Genomic DNA, 19,812 nt, shown 5'->3' with positions numbered 1-19,812 from the left:
CAAAGTGCATGAAACATTGAGGAATCTTATCCAGGGACGCAGTGCATTTGCCACCATTTGGAATTTTTACCAAGGCTAAAATCCTTACCAGAAAAATATGTTCTACTTCATCTCAAAGTTTAGGGTTTGTGCAAGAAACGCACAGGGGAATTATTTATTTGTTGTGAGGGAGGAAGTGATGAGATGATCACAGGGGTCTGTTCTGTTTAAAATCCCTAGGGTTAAAAATCTGTTAAATTTAATGTTCCCAACGTGTTCTGAGATCCTCAGGGGCAAGGTCTCCTTGGATTCAATAGGATGAATTAGCCTCCTCGAGTAAGCTGGTCTGAACTTTGCATGTAAGACAAGGAGCACGTTACATTATGGCTTTGTTTGTTCTCTTGGCTGGTTTCACCAGTCCGTGCAGCCTGGTGAAAAAATGAACAAGTTCACTTGACTCCATAGATAAAGCAGAAGTGACAGTGAGATTTTCATCTGAGTGCCTGCAGAGGATGGCAAAGTGTTTAAAAGACAGCTGGACTTCTATTATTGAGCACGTTTAAAGTAAGCAGTAAAACCTTACCCATTGATTTGGTGTTTTACTGGAACCAATAGAGAGATTTAAAAATAGTGGTTGCCTGCTGAAAGCACCGCTCTGGTGAAAATTCCCATATTTGCACTGAATAAATCCTCTCCCTCCTGGGAGCGAGCGGGGTGTGGAGGGGAGCAGAGCTGTTGGCCTCTCTCGTTAGGTCCAGGCTGCACGTTTGGCTCGATGACGGGCCAAAGGGTGTTTTTGGGTGCGTGTGAAGGAGCCTGTCAAGAAGCAAGGGGCAGTGGAGGGGAGCACGTGGTATTTTAGAGGGAGCTGAGTTGTTGCTGCAGTGCAGAGAGCTCCCTTCCCGTTGCCTGGGGACCAGGGGTCCGGCTGGTGGCCCGGTGGGGACATCGCTCTGCCACGGTGCTGCAGGCATCTCCACGAGCCTGGGGGCAGAGGACCAAGGGTATCCCACCAGAACTGGGACAGTTGGCAATCCTCATTCTTGTGCAGACTGTGTGAAATGCACACCATTCCCCAGAGCTTACAGGCACAGTTACAAACGAAGCAAAGATGGCAGGAATGACATTCCCTTGCTAATTATAGTATGGTCCCATCTGTATATTTGGTGTTATGTCACCAACTCCAGCCTGCTTTTCTCTAGCGAGGAAACACTGCTGCAGGTTGAAGCTCAGCACAAAAAGCTCCAGACCTCTAGTAATGTTACATTTATTTGTTTAAGGGGAGGTGATACAGCCACCACTCTATTTTCAAGGGTTGTCGGTTGGAGATCTGAGAGCATATTGGCTAAGGTGCTTTTTGGGTACCTCAGCAGTCGGTAGTCAAAAAGCACTGGGGTGTGGATGAACATAATGGAGTACGGTAGCTACACATCTCATTGAACCCCACCATTGACTGGTGCCTGGCAGTGGAGCTGGGAGCTTGGGTCTGACCCTTCCTCAGGGAGAAGGCAGGAGAGCAACCAGCTCCTTTGCCATCAATGCTCCTCTTCTCCACAGACATGTTGTGGCAGTGGATAGTTCTGGGAAGAAATTGGGCTGTGCATCACCCTCTAGCAATTCCCCCAAAAGGCTTCTGGATCACCCCATGGGCTGTTTCCACTCAAATCCTCTTGAGGCTCTCGTGACTTCTCCTTGGAGCCAAGAGACAGTCTTTAAGTCCACATTCCTGGTTGTGCTGGTGGTGTTTCCTGGCTTGTCCTTATAAAAATCAAGATATATGGTTGTGATTTAATGCCTTGAAGTTGCTCATGTGAAGTGTCATGGGTCCCTCCAGAGGAGCACATGTAGTGCTTTGTTCTTGCACGTCATATTGTGAGCTGTATTGGTGACCCTTGTGCTAAATCATATAGAACTGAGGCTTTTAATTAGGGTAGAGATGGGAACCTCCAGTTCTCATGTGATTAGAGAGTTCTCAAACTTTTGAATTTATTATAAATTCTAATTAGCATATTTCTTGCTTTAATATCTGTATTGCCCTATTCAGTGTTGGAAATCCAAAAATAAGAGCACTCTGCTAAAATTTGAAAGCCGTGAAGTGAAAATAGACCATAAACAAAAAGAAAAACTGGCATTTCTAATTCCCCATTTTGGCTAAAAAAAACAAACAAAACATAGGCCAACCAAGGAAATACCATAGGTAATGACAAGGAAACTAAAATCTGAAACCCATCCACCTTCCTGATTGTAACGGAGGTAAAAAGGATTTTAAAAATGAAGGACCTAAGTTTTTAAACCATCCCAAGTGCAGACTTACATGAGAGGGTGCAGCAGCGCCATGCACGGGACGCAGCGCCATGCAAGGGACGCAGCGCCATGCAAGGGACGCAGCGCCATGCACGGGACGCAGCGCCATGCACGGGACGCAGCGCCATGCACGGGACGCAGCGCCATGCAGGGACGCAGCGCCATGCAAGGGACACAGCGCCATGCAAGGGATGCAGCGCCATGCAAGGATGCAGCGCCATGCAAGGATGCATCTCCAGGACTCACACCTGGACCTGTGCGAGGCGCCGTGCTCAGGGGAGCTTGGGTGGCAGGAAGTGCCGCAGGCACTGAGCCGTTTGATGGGTGAGGAGCTGAAAGCTGAAGGTCTGTTGGTGTCAAGGAGAATTCGTACCAGCAGAAATAGGCTTTAGTTTCTTGTCATGAAGGAAGCCGTTGGTGGAGTAGGAATTTAACAAGTTCACAACTTAACAAGTCCCAGCCTAGTGTCTGGACTACCAGAATAGACTTTTTTCTCAAATACCCCCAAACGCTCAATGCTTTTGTCAACTTTCTGTCTCTCTGTACCCAGTGTCAGCCTCAGCTTAACAATGAAGGTAGTCCCAGAAAACTTCTCACAAATAAGCAACCTATGCTTCTTGTTATGAAAGCAACCTCCTGCCGTCTTGTATATTAATTCTGTGCTTGTGGGGCACTGTAGAGGTTAAATCTTCTCTGCCTGGCATGGTAATTTTCATTGCTTTCATTTTTTGGGAACTTTGTCCAAGTTTCTGAAAAGCTTAGCGCAAGCTATGAAGGCTCCACCTCTTTTTTGGCCCTGTAGCCCGTGAGCAGTTCAGCTGAGGCTAGGGGATTTGTCTATAATGATTTGGAAAAGTTGTGAGTATAAATAGAAAGGAATTTGAGATGTTTTTCCCCTCTGTAATTCAACACTCAATAGCTTCCCCTTCCACCCTGCACATAAGGTGCTGTACCAAAACCATGGAAAGAATTTGTGGAGCTTCGGATGAAGGAAGTTCATAAGCTAGCAGGCTTTTCTCTCGCTTGTTCTTTTTAAAAAATGGATAATATCATCTTCCCTGGGGAAGAACAGATCTAGAGGACCTTACAGATTTCACTAGGTCCTCTCCTCAGGAGCGCTGGCCCCAGAGCAGGGGTGATCAGGGCAGCCCTCTGACCTCCCCTTGGAGCCCGGAATAAATGTTCAACCTGGGCTTTTTCCTTTCTTTTTCCTCCTTTTTCTTCCTGGTAGCAGTTACTGCTGAGAGAATGTGTTGATCCTACTTTAAGCTCCAACCTCAGCCTTCCTTCACCTTCCATGTCCCACAGGTGCGTGTGGCCACTGCGCTGGGGTGCAGCACATCTCCCCCGAGCTGTGTGACGAGGGGCCATGGGCCTGGGGCCAAGCCTGGGGACGGGAACCCCGAGCTCAGAGGCTGCCATCACACCTGGCAGCGGTGCTGGGATCCCCGCACCCAGGTGGTTTGGTAGCGAGAGGCTTGCTCTGAAGTGCCCCCTGGGTTCCTTGCTTCTCCATAGTTGTCTTCTTTTTATTTCTCCTGTGCTTTAAATCCTGCACACAGACACGATGTAAATCTTAAAAAGCCATAATCACTCTAACAGAAATATCAGCTCTTGGCAGCATCAGTGCGAGCTCTCTGTAGCCCCTCTGATTTCAGCAGAGATGGGGTCTCAGTTCTGCCCTTCATCCCCAAAGCCTGATTCAAAACCCCTCGTGCAACTCTGCGGTGAAAGCTGACTCGGGCACAAAGGGCAATCACAGCCTATATTCATGTACATTCATCGCCAGGCATTTGATGTATGGTTTCATTTTTGAGTCTGAACTTCATTTTGCACCATGGGCATGCAGATTTACAAATCAGGCCCCGGCAACACTGTTTAAAGAACCCTCGATGCTTTTGGTAAAAACCTGAGTAAGTATTTGTTATATTTAGAGGCAATTCTGCTCATTGTCTCTTCATACCAGTAAGCTTTTCACTGACCTAGATTTTGCTATGCCATTTTCCATTTGCTGTCCCGCGTTCTATTTGCATGGAAGCGGTGTCTTTTGTCTTTTAGTGTTCTCTTACACTTGCAATTTCATCCACCAGCCAAAATCACACACTTTCTGGCACACTTGCTGGTGTGAACAGCTTTGCTGGAAATGATCATATCATTGAGGATCCTGGCTTCAAACTAGAAGGAAAAAGCTATTGTAGGTGAACCCTTAGGCTGAACAGACCTGAAGGACCAGCCAGCAGCAGCAGGACATGCGAAGAGAAGAGGTTTGTGTGCTTTCTAACAGTAGGACTTGACAGAGAGAAATGTGGGACGGAGTCAGAAACTGGCTGCCTTTCAGTAGAAGAGAGTAGTCCTCTCCCTGAGGAGACTACATTACAATTATCACTAAAGACACAAAACTGCTTCTTGGTTTTAATTCTGCTCATAGTTTTAACATGTCTCTGTGTACCTGTATTGACAGGAAGAGTTGTAATTCTTTTGGGGAGTTGTTATTATCGTATTACATGATGATGTTGTTTATTGCTGTAGCGCCTTAGGGCCAAATTTATAAACATGGTGGACGAATTACATGGCTATTATGCCGCACATAAACATTTTGCTGTGTGTTCTTGTTGAAGTCTTGTGAACTGGACAATGTAAACAAATTAATATTATCAGAGAAAACCTGTTTGTTAAGTCAGCTTTTCCCTGCAGACTGTGCTTGGCCAAGGGACACTCGCCGTAACTCTCACGTCTCCTGCTCTCTACCATGTTCCAAAATGTTTTTACGAGCACGTTAACCAAAACCTCTTCCTTTTTGGGGAAAAAAAAAAAAAAAAGCAGGCGTGTTTAAAAATGCATTTGATCTGACTAGCTAGCATATTTTGAAACATGACTGTGTTATGTTTAACAGCGTGTTAGCATATGTCAATTAACTTGTTTCCGCAGAGTGCTGACAGAAGTTACCCCGCCGGCCCCGAGGGGCCCTGGGGCTCGGCCGAGTCAGCAGAAGGGAGCATGTGCCCGCACCTCCAGCCTGCCCAATTCCACGCTGGCTTCTGGCGGGCAGGGTTAGGATTCTGGACTGGGCACTGAAGCGTTGGGTGTGAAGCCATTGCCTCCTTCTGCTGGCCGTGCTCTGGGGGTGACCACTGACGGTGAGGGGGGCCCGCTGGGGCTCAGCTGCCAGCACCCCACGCGATGGGCGCAGCTGAGAGGCTTTCACTGCACGCAACGCCCTTCCAGACAGAATAAATAGAGACTTTTTCTCACACTGTCATGAGATCACACCCCTTTCCTGTGCCAGATATAGACGAGATGGAGGGCAAAAGAAGCACGTGCACGTAGCACCTAAATCTACCCTGTGCCCCGCATGGGTGCTGAGGGTGGCTGTGCACTTTGTGTGCCAAGCCGTGTCCGCAGCCGTGCAGGCTGCTCACCTCCCTGCTGCTCAGACCACACTGGCCGGTGCAGAGGGAACGCTTGAATCCGTTGTAGGAAGCAGTTTTTGTCCAGGAGGCTGGCACGTGCTGCTGGATAAAGCCCTGGAAGGGTGTGAACTAACCAGTGTTTTCCTGGAAGAGCCTTCCTCCGCGTCCCTGCCGTGGAAGCGCGTGTGCCGAGCAGCAGGCAGGGCGCGCAGCACGCAGGTCGGGTCTGGCGGCACCGAGCCGTGGGGACGCGCGAGCGCCCATCCCCGCGTGGCGGTTGCAGGAGCCGGGTGGGTGTGTGGTGGGCGTTCAGCTGTTACTGCACGTGCAGAGAGTGTGGAAAGGGTGTCTACGTGGCCACGCCAAAGGCAGCGGAGGTGGCTCAGGTCTGTGTCCCCGTGCCCTACTGCTGCAGGTTGCTCCGTGTGCCCGTGTCCCAGCCAGACCCCGTGCGCGGGAGCAGCTCCCAGGCGCTCAGACCCACCTTTGCTCCTGTTCCTCATCCAGGGAACATGGGCAATGTTCCTTTTTTGTTTCATGATTAGTGAATGCATGAATGACTCCCACATGTTCTGGTACAGTGTTAACAGGATCAGTAGGAATACCTAGCATAGACGGTGTCCAAAAATAAGTCCCTTGTCCTGCCAATGTCTTGCACATGTCCTTAACTTTCCTGCCCTGGGAAGGAACTCCTGGCACCCTGCGGGGCAGGAAAGTTTTTCCATTCACTTCAGTGGGTGCGGTATTTCATTCTGCACTATAGACCCATGGATTTAAAGGGACTGTCCACAGGGCACAGTCAAGCTCTCTGCAGGGTTGAAATACTTTATATTTTTAGCATTTACACGATGATCATGAGGGAGAAGCGTACGCTTTTTCCCCAGCTTGGAGGGCATGGTCAGATGTGCTGCTAGAGCTGCTAGAGCTGCTCAGGGTCAAGTTGTTACTGGCCCTGGACCATTTCTTTCAGGTGCTGCACCTTCTTGCCGTGCAGCTTGGCTGCTGTAATTGGTGGTGTGAAGCTAGCTCATGCCGGCCAAAACACGTTTTTGGAAGTAGGGTTTTATAAATAGGCCGTGCAGAGAAAGGGTGTCTGCTCCAGAGTGGTTGTGTGGCCGGGGAGAGGAGCTCGGGGCAGGGGAGGGAGCCCAGCAGCTCCGGGTGAGCTGGCACAGCCCTCTTTGCAGCACAGCCCTCTGCAAACCAGCGCCGGCACAGCCCGCGGCGCCGGGGGGGATGGAGAGGCCACGACCCAGCGTGTGGGCGCTCGGCTCTTTTCTCCCCGTGAGACCGGCTCCCAGACCTTTGCTCATGCAAAGCCTGGCAGGTCCTGTCTGCGTGAGCGGCTGGAAATGATGGGCTCCCTCCCCGCTTTGGGCTGGGGCTCAATTCCACCTACCGGGCTCCGGGAGTCGGTTTTGCTGCTCAGCGTAATTAAGAGCATCAGAACCTGGCGCTGTGGGATCCAGCCCATCCCTGGTAGTCTGTGTGATTGACATTGGATCCTTTGATTTCTCCAGAGACGTCTTAATATTTTAAACATATTATTAATTACAAGTGTATTAATCTCTGAATAGTATTAACAGTATTTCAAAATATTTTAATTTTATCTTATCTGACTCACTGGGGGGAAGAAAAAAAAAGTAGTTTTGGATGAACTGAACAACTTTATAGAGAGTGTGCGTTAGAGCCAGATGGATTTTCCCCAGTTAGTTCCATTTCTCTCTAATATTGGTGGAAGATTAAAGACACTGAATCAATGGCTGTAAAAGCTCACATTAAAATTTGCAGTAAATGAGAAGAAGAAAATTTCATTAGAGGCATAAATTACAGCAACCGGAATGCACGCAACTTATTTTTAGTGTGCTACCAGCACCCACCCTTGAAAGTAGTTTTTTTTCCCCAAATGTTTTCTTTTCTCAGACCTCTAATATTTTGAAATATAGAACTAATTACAGTAGGGAGCGATCCTGATCCCACTGAAGTCAACTGCAGCGTTCTTTGTGACATCGCAGGATAGCGCCTCTATTAAGAAATAATAAGGCAATGAGATGCTTTAAAGAGAGGGGTTTAAAATGAACCCGCTCTGTTGGCCTCTTTTGTAAAAATACCTTAGAGCCACTTTTTAAAAGTCAAAAGATTCGTTGAAAAGAGAGAAATGAAAAGGTGCTGCTCCAGGAGCCTGGCAAAACATGGAGTTTGCAATCAATATCTCTACAGTCCAATTAGAACATTCAAATCAAGGACAAAAAAATTATGAAATATAATGAAAGCTTTCTTTCTACTGAAAAAGTCTACACGGAGGTGTCCAGACCGAAGGGAATTTCCAAGTCAGCATTATGGTGGGGAGAAAATGTAATGTAAATGGGAGTGAAATAATCCAATTTTTCTGGTGGAAATAAGTGCGGTTGTTTGATGTAATTGTGACACACAGCGTAATTTCAGCATCAACACCGAAACGTAAAGGATCCGTGTGTCTTCATGAGTTTTCTATACAGAAAAGCCGTTCATTGGGAAAATCTAAATCAGACTTTGGTATGCGCATTGGGCCCCTCTGCGATAGAAAGCCTTGTATGTTATTAGTTGCAAATAGGAAAATAGAGATGACCCTTTTTCAGTAATTTCTAGATGCTCTTTCCACTTGAAAATCCAGCATGATTATGGCATGTAAATCAAAAGACGTGATGCGCAAATGTTTTCACTCTCACAAAATCAAGCTTAGTTTTATGCCTCCGCCACCAGCTCAGCCATGTGAAGATGCGTGCTGCTCTGACAGTGACTTACACCAGGCTCATGTCACCGCGTTTATTGCAGATGTAATTTTTAATATCACGGGGATATAGTCCAAACAATTAAACCAATTAAAGCAGGGCATGTCTTCGGCGTTTTACTCAATCTTGTAGCCTGTATGAAATATATTTGTAATTGTGGGTTCATTTCCAAATGGGGAGAGATTCACACACCCTCACAGCCAAACTCAGCACAAGAACCAACAATTAAATGAAGCCTGAGATTCAGTCCAAAGGAGACATATACTCCATTTAATTTTTAAACAGCTTAATTAATAGTTTCAGTTAAAGCAAAGAAGTGAAAATGGGTCAAACTATGTAAACACCGGTTAGAAAAACAGACTGTCCAGCCAAAGCGTTGTAGAAGTGCTTTTAAGAAGAATGGCCTTTAAATTTAATTTAAACATGGCTTTATAACCTAGGTAAAGCCCAGTTCAGACAAGGCCCCAGCCACTTTTTATGCCACGAAGAATGACTGAGAGTTTATTTAGCGTTGGCTTGTTCCGAGGCCGTGTTTCACTCTGCACTCATCGTTTTCTCCTCGCTGTCAGCACGTTGGGACCTCTCGGCAGCTCAGGATTCACCAAGAGCCTTTGGTGTGTTTTGAAGCCGAGTTTAATCACCGATGGGATCTGTACGAACGCTACAAAACGTTGTTCACAAATATTTGCCGGCGTTTTGAAATGAATTGGGGTAGACTCCGCTATTGCGCTCGTAGTGTTTGCGTTGTGCAAACATCCAGGTTCAAGTTCTTGTTGACACGGGTGGGATCCCGTACCTAAGTCTCAAGGCCAGGAGGGAGCTTTGGCAGCGGAGCCGTGGGGCAGTGGAAGCAGAACACGTGCCCGACCTGCCCGGTCACCTCTCTCTAGCAGCCCTCGCGTAGTGGGAAGAAACACTTACTGTTTGTTGGTTATTCCTGAATTACCAAGAGGCAAAATGACAAAACTCAGACCATTTCTCTCTCTGCTGCAGAGAACGTCTGTATACAGAGAGCGGGACTTCCTTTAGCCAAAAAATATTTATTGCAAAATTTTTCTTTGGTTCTTTAGTCTCAGCTTAAATGAAAGGGTATCATAATTTGAAAGAGGTTGAGAATGTTGGTTTTAAGAATTCTTTTCTTTATTATGGGGTAGCATTTACGTGACTGTATCTCTATGTTTGTAGTTTGAAGTTTCTGCTTCAGAGAGGGCAGCGAGTTCTTGGCAGATTTGCTGATTTACAGTAAAATTCCACTTTGGTCAGAACAACTGGAGGGGTTCCTTTGGTTGCTTGGTTTTGTTTTGTGAGGGGTTGGTTTGTTTGTTTGTTTGCTTTAATCTGATTAAGTTAATAAAAAGTGAAAAGTAGAAGAATGAAGAAAAACTATAGGTGATAAATACCAAGACTGGCTCAAGTTATTATGGTGCATTGCTTTAGGAAGCTGCCCTGACGTCCGCATCATCAGCACATCATCTTACCGGTGTGATAACCTTAGGGAGTGTAAGCCTAAATTTTGGGCAGTTTGTATCACATGAAAATGTTCCCCAAATTCTCCTGTTTTACCTCGGTGTGTGCAGAGCAAGTCCTGGAGTGTATGTTGGCGATATCTGAAGGTATCGCTGCTCTGTTCCAGCCACCTCCTTTGGAGCTTTAGATTTTGGGGAGGAATGGCAGCTGAGGCTGCTCCTTGGTTTGGCCTTGCTGATCTCAACACCTTTGCTTCCGCTGTGAAGGACAACATATTCGGTACAGTGGAATGAGAACCAGCGGATTCTTGTCACCGCCTGCAGAACATCCACAGAAGTAGGGAAACCTATCAAAGATCGTCATAATGAGAAACATTTTTTATTGGTAATGTTCAAAATGCAAAACCACAACAGGAGACAACGTCCTTTTCATGGGGAAACAAAGAAACAAAGGTTTTGGGCTGAAGAGCAGCCCAGGTGAGCTGGCCTTGGGGTTGCCCATGGAGTTAACCATGGCAAAGGGTTCTCTGCTGGGCAAAGGAAAGACATAGCAGAGGATTTTATAAATGGCAGTTGGGCAATTAATGTTAACCATCAATATCAGAATGGCTTAGATTGCATGATTAACTAGTAAGAGTTTTGAGCTGGCTGGTAATTTTAGATTAAATAGCCAGGCAGCCAGTGACTTGAATATTGATGAATATCCTGTGTTTTATTAATATGCATTCTCTATAAATTAGAGGCTTAGTACACAAAGAAGAAACCTAATGCTCTTGCTATTTTTCATTGCCACAGGTAAAGCTGAATAATTCATAGCAATTAATTTATTTCACTGATTTAGCCTTTTGGGGTGGGGGACAGGGGGGGATGAGCACAAGTAGTCTGCAGGTAATTTTTTTCCTGTTTATTTAGCATAAATAACTCACCAAACACATTTGAAGACTAATTCTGAGTTGCGGAGGATTTTTTATGTTCTTAAATTGGAGAAATTGGGAGGAACTTGGGCAGAACTGGAAGCAACCCACCAGCCATTACAAGAACCCAAATGAATTTTAAATTGCAAAATAAGCATATCTAATTGCAAATACAAGCCAGTTAGGATCAGGCTGATGTTGATCTGTATTGATTGGGGCAATACCAGTTGCATCGCATGTTTCTGCTCCTCATTTGATTGATTGTAATTCTTTAGGACCAAGATTTCTTTGCAAATATTTGATGTGTGCAGAACTTGCTGTCTGTATTTAGCCCCTAATGCATTTAGAATGGAATAGGGGAAATGCTGCCCCTTTTGAAGCCAAGGGGAGTTTTACCATTGACTTTGGAAGATCCAGGATTCTATCTACTGATGGGAACATTCTTGAAAATCCTTTTTGTGCAAATAGAGCAATAATATGACCAACAGTAATGACATGTTGTATTTTTACAAAGCTTCAGAGTATCCAAATATAGATTTTGGTGGTTTTTTTAGATATGGGGAGATGGTGCAGCTTTATGTGTGAGATGAAACGTTGCAGGACAAAGATCACTGAGCAGTGGTGCAGCTCAGGGGCTGCAGCCCCGTTCCAGTGTCACACAGTGTACCCAGAGCAGGTAATGTCCAGAGACACATGAGGAGGAGGAGGCTGTATGGTTACTGCCTCTCCCTTCGCTGGTTCTTACAACGCGCTGCGCAGCAGTGAGAGTTGTATAGCATGCAATAAATCATTGCCTCATTATGCTCCTTCTGTAGGTTTGTTTAGGGCGCTTACTTTGGTACCAGCTCCAGAGAGTTATTTGTTCTTCCCAGAAATTCCTCTTGGATATAGATTTCTGGTTTGCTTTGCAGAGAGAAAGAAAATCTCCATATCTTATGTTTATAATAATATCTGAGTACACACAACAATTTATGTTACAGAACTGCCCGAGAAAATGATCCAGGCAGTGTCGGGAGATGATTTTAATTTGTAGCTGGATGATTTTGTCAAGAGGAGGCAAGAACTTAAAGAAGGTTTTCATGTTTTTGTGACTTGTCAGCATGAAGTATTGGCGAATGAAACACGGGGTCTTCCTCCCCATCTTCCTTCCTTCCTCCCTTCTCGCCTGCCTTCCTTTTTTGTTTCTTTCTTCCCTTCTTTCTGTCTTGTGTACACAGAAACTGCTGATCCCTTGCCTGACCACATTATGGTGAATTGTTCTCAGGTGTAAAAGAAGCCTAAGTACCTCGTTGAAAGATATTGTGAGGTCCTCGTTCGCTTTTCCTGTGTGTCTTTAGCCAGCCCTCATCTACAGCTGGTGCAGGGGGCACCAGCCTGATTGACAGAATAAGGATTTTTGACACTTTGATTTAAGCAGACAAATCCTCTTAAGAAAAAGTATTCATTAGTTGGCCTAATTTACTAACGAGGAGCAGTATTCAGCGTTGCTGATTTTGATAAAACAGTATTTATGTAGCATTGCACCCAGCGAGTGCTGGAATAACCCAGATCGCACCAACAGCGAATGCGCAGGGCGGGAGCAGAGAGTGGGGGAGCAGGTGGGTGGCTGCAGCCGCCCGGGCTCTGCTGCAGTGTGACAATGCGATCCAGGAGCCGATCCAGGCTCCTCAGAAATCGATGGAAACTCTACCCTTGACTTCAGTGGGCTTTGGATCCTGCTCCAGTTGTGCCAAAGTGCTAATGAAATGACTCTAACCCGGGGTGGGGGGGTGGGGTGGGGGGGAATTTTCTGGCTTAAAACATTCAGCATTTTGTAGTGATAGCTTTCTTGATACAGGGGGTCCTGACTTCAAGTTTGAATGGTTTTCACACATGCCTTGCTCTGATCCTCCCTCCTCATCACAGTTCCTTGAAATGCAATGAATTTCTGTTCTGTGGCCGCTAACAGACATCCTAGCTGAACAATGAAGTTTTGTACATGGTTATGATGGGAAACTCAGAACCACGGTAAGCTTGCTCAGAGTGCAACCTGCTTTCACACAGAAGCTCCCTCAACTTTGAGCCTTTTAGCAAAACTAACCATGTTCAAAGCCATAATGAAACACAAACCTGTATTTCTGTAATCTGGTGTTTCATTAGACATACTCCTGCATCACTGTATCTCAGAGACCTGGATACGATTCTTAGTTGATCTTAAACTCTTATAAAGGACCTAGAAATAGAAGATGTGCTGAGGTCAGGACCAGAAAAGACTTTTTTCAACACCCACTGCAACCTGAGTCCCCCATAAACATTTAGGACTCAGCGAGAATCAGACCCAGCTCCTTTTGATGGAAGTACAGTGGTGACCTTCTAGATTGATTAAAGAAGTGACATTGATTGACTTTGAAGGGAGCCACATCCACCCTTCCTCTGCCAAAAAGGCAGTGGCTGCAATGTGAAGCCTCAAGAATGGGGCATTGCTCCTCCAAGTACATGGAAGACATCCAAGGGTAACGGGATAATGCAGATAATGGGATAGGGTTTCTCCCCTCCTCTCCCTCAAATACCATATAGCTGGATTTTAGCTACCCAGACGCAGGCCGTAGGAGACTTTTCTCTGATAGCTATTTAAAAGATGAAATAGCTAAGGAAATTAGCTCTTTTTATAGGTTATGTAGGATGTTTGGTGGTTGAGAATGTCAAAAGGGACTGGTAATGTTGATTCTGCAGTGACCTTTAATGGTGGTGGGGGGACGGTGCTGTGAGGACCGGTGTGAACAGCACAGCAGAAGGGACGCTGCGGTGGGGAAAAGAGCTTTATTCCTCTGGCAAACCCAACCCTGATGGTTTTACGTGCTGTCACTTTAGGGTGTCGAGTTTGAGAGATGCTAAAATGGCCCAATTTTCCAAAGCTATGTGGTACCTTAGCGATATTTGGTCTCTTCAAGGCACCTTGGGCTGGCACTGAGAAATGTTGGCCTCCAAAATTACCACTTTTGAGAATCTAGGCCACCGAACCTGATATGAACTATCAGAAACCAGAGACAAGTGAGCGTTTATGCTGGAGAATGTGTAGTGGCTTGAAAACTACAAATCAAAATAATTCACCCTTTTTATGTGTAAATCTCTTTCTCTTTGATACATGAATTGAAAAGCTGTCTGGTTTCCTTGTAGTTTCCGAAAGCAAGTAGCATGTGACTGTACCCTCTAGAATGCTATTTAAGCATTATTTAAAGTGCAGACCTGTTAAGGTCAAGCAAGCTCATCTGTATGCTAAAACTGAACCCACCGAACCTTACACCCAAAACCAGCAAGCAAGGAGGTCTCGAGTTCCACAGTTCCCTCCCGACAAGGGTACGATGTGACAAATAGTGAAGCGCCAAAAGACCAAGATGCTTTTTTGGGGATAACAATAAAATGGGATACAGAAAGCCACCGCGTCCTGGTGCAGGTGCCTGCTGTTCCAAAGCCACCGTTCTCAGATGTGACACTGCCAGCCCTTTGCAAGGGGACACGGGCGGGAGCTGCAAACTGGCAGTAATAGCATCAGGAAATTTAGATCCTGGGTGGTGCAGTTTTGAGCCAGGAGAAAGACTGAAGAGTCACTGCAAGAAGCCCACAAGGAAGGGGTTACTATTGCTCACTGAATTTGCCATGAGCATATTGAAAAGCAACATTTCAGTGCAGACATGGACAGCCAGAGTGATGTGTTTTGCTCATATTCCGGAGTCGCTTTCCTCTGACTGAGCGCCTTAATCCAGATCCTGTTGAAGTCAATAGCAGTCTTGCCTTTCAGAAGGATTACGCCCCTAAATAGCTACTTTAGGAAGTGTACTTTGCTTGGTGATAATACAAAGCAGAGGGTGAATTATTAACACCAATTAGGATTATTTACAAGAACCTAGAAAACAATAGGCCCATAAATCATTGTCTTATCAATTGTAGTTCCTCCCGAGTAATTTAGTCATCGTTGGGCAAACTGTGTATTTCACTGGTCGTTAAGTAGAGACCTGACTGATGTTAGCTGAACTTTGTGGAAATGTTGAAGGTACAATATGACCTAGTAAAACAGCAGAGTGTTACAAAAAACTTCTGGTGGTTTTCAGTGGTTTTTATGTCATAAATCCCCTACAGTTTTTCCCCAATGATAGTGAATTAAAGGTAAATGGCAGTAGCTTTATTCTCTTGGGTTATGCTTCAGCTCTGTCCGTGTCAGTGTCCCCGTTTGGAGCCTGGGGTGGTTTGGCAATGGTCTGGTGGTCCCCGTTTGTTGGGCACTAGCCCAGCTGCAGAGCGGCTTCAGTGCACACGGATTCCTTCCAGAAGAGACCCAGCAGGGACCTCTCTCCAAAAGCAAGCCAGGGCTTGGTGGGACGTTCAGCTCTGATCCAAGGGGTCAGCCCCACCACCACAGAGTCCTTCGGGGTGTGTGCAACCCTGCTTTGCGAGAAGGCAACTGTCAAACTGCCCAGAGCTCTGATGCCGGTCCGGAGTGGAGCTTGTGCCATACAGGGAGCCAAATGCTTTACCAAACACCCTTTTTGTTGGCAGCTCTTGTGACCGCTGCTCCTCTTTCTTCCACCAAGACTTCTTCTGGTTCATTATCCTTTCTGTTTATTAACTGCCTCGTCCGCTGTAGCTGTTCCTCCTTGCTGCTGTCCTTTTTTTCTTCTGCTTTTATCGCTTTTTGTGATCCCTTTTCCAATTTCCAACCTTAGTCTTCCAGAAGACCTGGACTGGTGACACCTGGATGCAGAGGAGATCACACTGCTTATAAATCTACACCTTGAGGAGGCCAAAAGTTTCTTCAGCAGCAGGAGGTAAGCCAGGACTGCTGGTGGGCGTGAGGAACAGAGAGCAATGCCACAGACACTTGAGAAGATGAAGGCAGAGTTCTTGAGGATGGAGCCTTTGGGGCAGCATCGTGGTCCTGTCCGGAAAGCTCGACGTGATCTTCAGGTGGGAACACGCCACCAGCAGCCGCCTGTTTGGTTTCGTCTGTGGACCTCTGGGGTCTGCACAGCAGAGACTGAAAACTCTTGACTTACCCTAAATTTCCTCTTTGTGGACTTTCGGTGTGATAGGAATGGCACAAAAACTCAATATATCTGCTTTGCCGTAACTTTTTAGCCTGCTGACTTTCCCAGGACTACTTTCTGCTCAATTGACTGGAACTTAATTACGTGAGGCTTAATTTCAGTTGCTTTGCCAGCTTTATAAACTTGTATTCAAATTCGAACCACAAGGGCAGAATTTTGGGAGCCTCTTTGTCCTCTCACTTTGTGTTAGTTTACATGAAGAAGCCGTGCCTGTGAATCTCTGCTCTATGACACCTATTCCAAATCAGTCTCCCTTCTGGAGAGACTTCCCAGACTCTCAGCAGTTTAAAGGAGAGCACAAACTAACCCTTATGTTATAGTTTGTGTTTTTGAAACTGCAAACAATTGATATTTGTCTCCTGCTTATGCATTCTCTTGTAAATAAGATGTATTGAGAGTAGAGATGGAGTTACGCTGACTTTATGTCAGATGAGAATGAGTATTGACATTTTACATGGAAGTGTTGTATTATCTGTACATTTCTCAAGTAGACCCTAAGTTTAATTGTGACAAAAGAGAACGGGGAGGGGAAGCAAAGGAGGTGAATGTAGGAGAGAGTAGGTAAAAGGACACAGATGGGAAATGGTGGAATGTGTGTGATTCCGTGGTGACACTGGCTATCAAAGCTTTATCTGAGAATTCCTATGATCAGGGTCCTTCTGACTTCACCGTTTGATTATAATCTGCTGCTGAGGTGATCAGTAATAAATGGCCTCCAGATTTCATGGCATTTCCTCGCTTTCTCTAGAAGATTTTGCATCAGTTTTTTTCCCTCCTTAAGACTGATGTTAAGGCATGAAGAGTTTCATGTTTCTGCTGGGGTTGACTTGTTTTTCTGGGTTACTAGTGGTGTTATTTAGCCAGAAAGCGTCCCACAGCAATTCTTCTGTCACATTGGGATGGTCAAGAATACCTTGTAAGCACCAATGGGCACCCACCTCCAACTCAGCAGATAAAAGCCCTCCAAAGAGCCAACAAAAAGAGGGCTTTTTTAAACACCCCAACACACCAGTGGGTTATCCGTAATGGGTTGGCAGCATGCCGCTGCCTTCGGCTGCAGGAACACAGGCCTGGCTCTGCAACCCCGGTTTTTGTGTCACAGCATGCAGAAGAAATCAGGTGCAAGACCTATTTGTAATAGGTCATGGCACTTCTTTCCTCTGCAGCCTGGGAATGTCTTATTTACTTGCAAAGGGGCAAGTGTGGTGAGCAGCACCGCTCTCTGGGGGCTGATCTTGCCTGGTCCGTGTGGCCATGCAGGAGGGGGCTGGCTGTTGTTTCTAGGAGCTCACTGACGCATCTCCAAGGGCTGAGGGTTCAGCTGCTTCTGCGTGACACAGGAGAGGAAATGACCTTCACCCAGCTGAGCAGGGAACAACAGGAAACCCTCCCGGTCCCAAGCTCCTGCCATTTCCCACCCCCCAGAATCCAGCACTCAGGAACTGTTTTGACAAACCGTCAGGGTTTTTGTCAGGGTTCAGCTGCTGCAGATATATTAGCAAAGTATGTTGATGATTCATGGCAAAACGGTGTACGCTGATCTAAGCGATGGGCCAGTCATTCTGTAATGGATTTGAGAATTGCCAATCAGGTTGTATTTAGTTTTATCAAACAGGAAGCTGGCAGGCTGTGTTTTAATCAACTGATAGCATCGCTTGGCAATCGGCATCCAGGTGGTGAAAAGAGTATTTCTCAAAGACCAGCTTGCTAAGTTGCAAACAGCAACATCCACTCAGATCTTTCAGTTTTACCTCCTATTTGGACTGTTCAGCCTGTTTCTTTTACACTTTCAGCTGGGAAGGCAGGAAGACGCGGCACATCCCTGTGCTGCTCTTTCCCCAGTACTGGGATGGGGAATGGATGAGGCAGAAGAGATTTGCTGCATCCTCCAGGAATCTGTATTGAAACAACCTCCTGGATATAGCATCAAATCCCAGCACCATGCAGATTCAAGGATTAGATGCTGACACAAGTTTTTGAGCACTCACATTCTGTAAGAAGAGTAAATCTGTAATGCAGGAGCACACCAGGTGAGAAATGACCTTTTCCCCTTTGAGTCGGGTTGTTTCATGACCCATTATCTACTTTGTCACCTAGGACATACCCAGTGTTCTGACCTGTGTCAGTACCCACGAGGAAAGGTTTGAGAATGGTTTCCTTTCCTGATGAAACATACTGGCGTTTTCATTACTTCTAGGAAAGACCAGCTCCTGCTGAGCATCTTCAGAGCACAAACCCTCAGGTGCCATAGCTACCCCAACTGATTTCCAGCTCAGGATTTATTTTCTACCCCAGTTATTGAGTTATGCCGCCATCTCCACCCATTTCGCTGTACTCAAGCACAGAGTCAGACCTGGGGAGCGGGTTTGTTGTGCCTAGCTCCTCTGCAGTAGTTACTGTGCTTAGCAACCCACCTCCAATATAAACATATCTGCTACTCTCAAGAGCAGGCTTTGAAAAGCACCAGAAGGGATCACTCCCCCATAAGGATTTTTTCCAACATTGCAGAGCTGTTAGGACTTTCAGGGAGAAATTCTTCTCCCAATTAAGCTTCCCGTCCAGAACAGTCTGGATTTCACTGCAGGCTGATGAGGCTCTGCTGCAACTTACTGTGATGGGTCATGAGCCCCCAATTTAAATTGGGTCTTGTCTGAACTGCTCTTGAGCTGTGCAGGCATGGAGGGAGCTGGAGAGCAGCCAGCCATCCGTCCGTCCATCCATCCGTCCGTCCATCCATCCATCCATCCATCAGCTGGCCAGAGAGCCATCTGGGATGTCCTTGCACGGGGGTCCCATGGTGCCACACTGGGGAGCGGCTCACTGGGCTGCAGCTGAACTCTATCATCCTCTTGGTTTAAAACTGGTCAGACATTTGGGGCCCTCAGAAGAGGCTGATGTGTGAATAGATGGAAAAGCACCAGGCTCACAAAAAATAATAAAAATGAAAGCAAGGCAGAAGTACCAGAGAGGAATGGTTCAGTGGGAAATTGTGCTCTTGAAATGGCGTTGCTAATCCTGTGTGAGAGAGAAGGTGTATATAAGGGCCAGATCCTGGTTTGTCCAGGTGAGTTGAAGATACGATGAAGATTTAACAATCAACCCTGTAATTTAAGGGAATACTTTACCTTCTATCTTTGATATTGTCTGCTGACCATTACATGAAAATCAGAGAAACCAAAAAAGTTGCCCGTCTCCAAGGTCACGTCCACCTGAGCACTTCACCAGTGCCACCCGGCGCAAGACGTGAGGTTACGGCCTCCAGCGCCAGGACCGCCAGAAGGACGTCTGGAAGCAAACTTGGAAAAAGTCTTCCGTGTTCTCTCCCTGGACTGGAAAGCGTATGATTTCCATAGGGTCATTTTCTGTGTAAATGTTCATATTTGTATGTTTTACAAACGAAAATAAAAGCATATATTGCTGACTCATCCGATAATTTCATTTTAAACCCAGACAATTAATGTATCCGAACTTTGTCACAGAGCGTGAGTGAGAAAAATCCCCCAGCCGGATGCGAAGAGCCTAATCTTGGCTTCCCCACCAATGATTCATAGGTTTGGTTCATTTATTGCAATGTGCGCTCACTTTAATAAAAACCCCGCTGGTGGAATAATCTGATTTCCGACAGCAGCTCCAGGGACAGGAGGCCGCGTTTATAATGTCTCACATTATGTGTCATTCAATGCCTCCCAAATCATAAAACCTATGGAAAGGGAATGGCGCTTGAATAGCAGATTGCTCCTCCGGATCCTTTCCCTTGTTGTGACCCCCTTTTTTCCCCAGCAGAGCGTATCCTCCCCATGCTACCCGACCCCAGCGGACAGGCAGCATCTCCATTCCGGAGAGAAGCAGCCTCTGATGCTCATCTCTCCTCACTCCCCCTGACTGCC

The 19,812-nt window shown here is 46.2% G+C and overlaps 1 protein-coding gene across 2 annotated transcripts in view; it reads left to right on the top strand.

The window, feature by feature from the left end:
- MAF (MAF bZIP transcription factor) overlaps positions 1-19,812 on the top strand; it is a 192,389-nt gene that overhangs the window by 44,389 nt on the left and 128,188 nt on the right. Inside the window, exon 3 of one of the 2 annotated variants that reach the window (XM_065847924.2) lies at positions 15,545-19,346. The exons of the other annotated variant lie outside the window; for it this stretch is intronic. The gene's annotated coding sequence lies outside the window, so the exon portion shown is untranslated. Of the gene's footprint in view, positions 1-15,544; positions 19,347-19,812 lie in introns of those variants that run through there. 2 annotated transcript variants of the gene reach the window in all.

The sequence above is a fragment of the Patagioenas fasciata genome, chromosome 13 (assembly GCF_037038585.1).
Source record: "Patagioenas fasciata isolate bPatFas1 chromosome 13, bPatFas1.hap1, whole genome shotgun sequence".
In the NCBI taxonomy this organism is placed as follows: domain Eukaryota; kingdom Metazoa; phylum Chordata; class Aves; order Columbiformes; family Columbidae; genus Patagioenas; species Patagioenas fasciata.
This window is presented reverse-complemented; position numbering and strand designations above follow the sequence as displayed.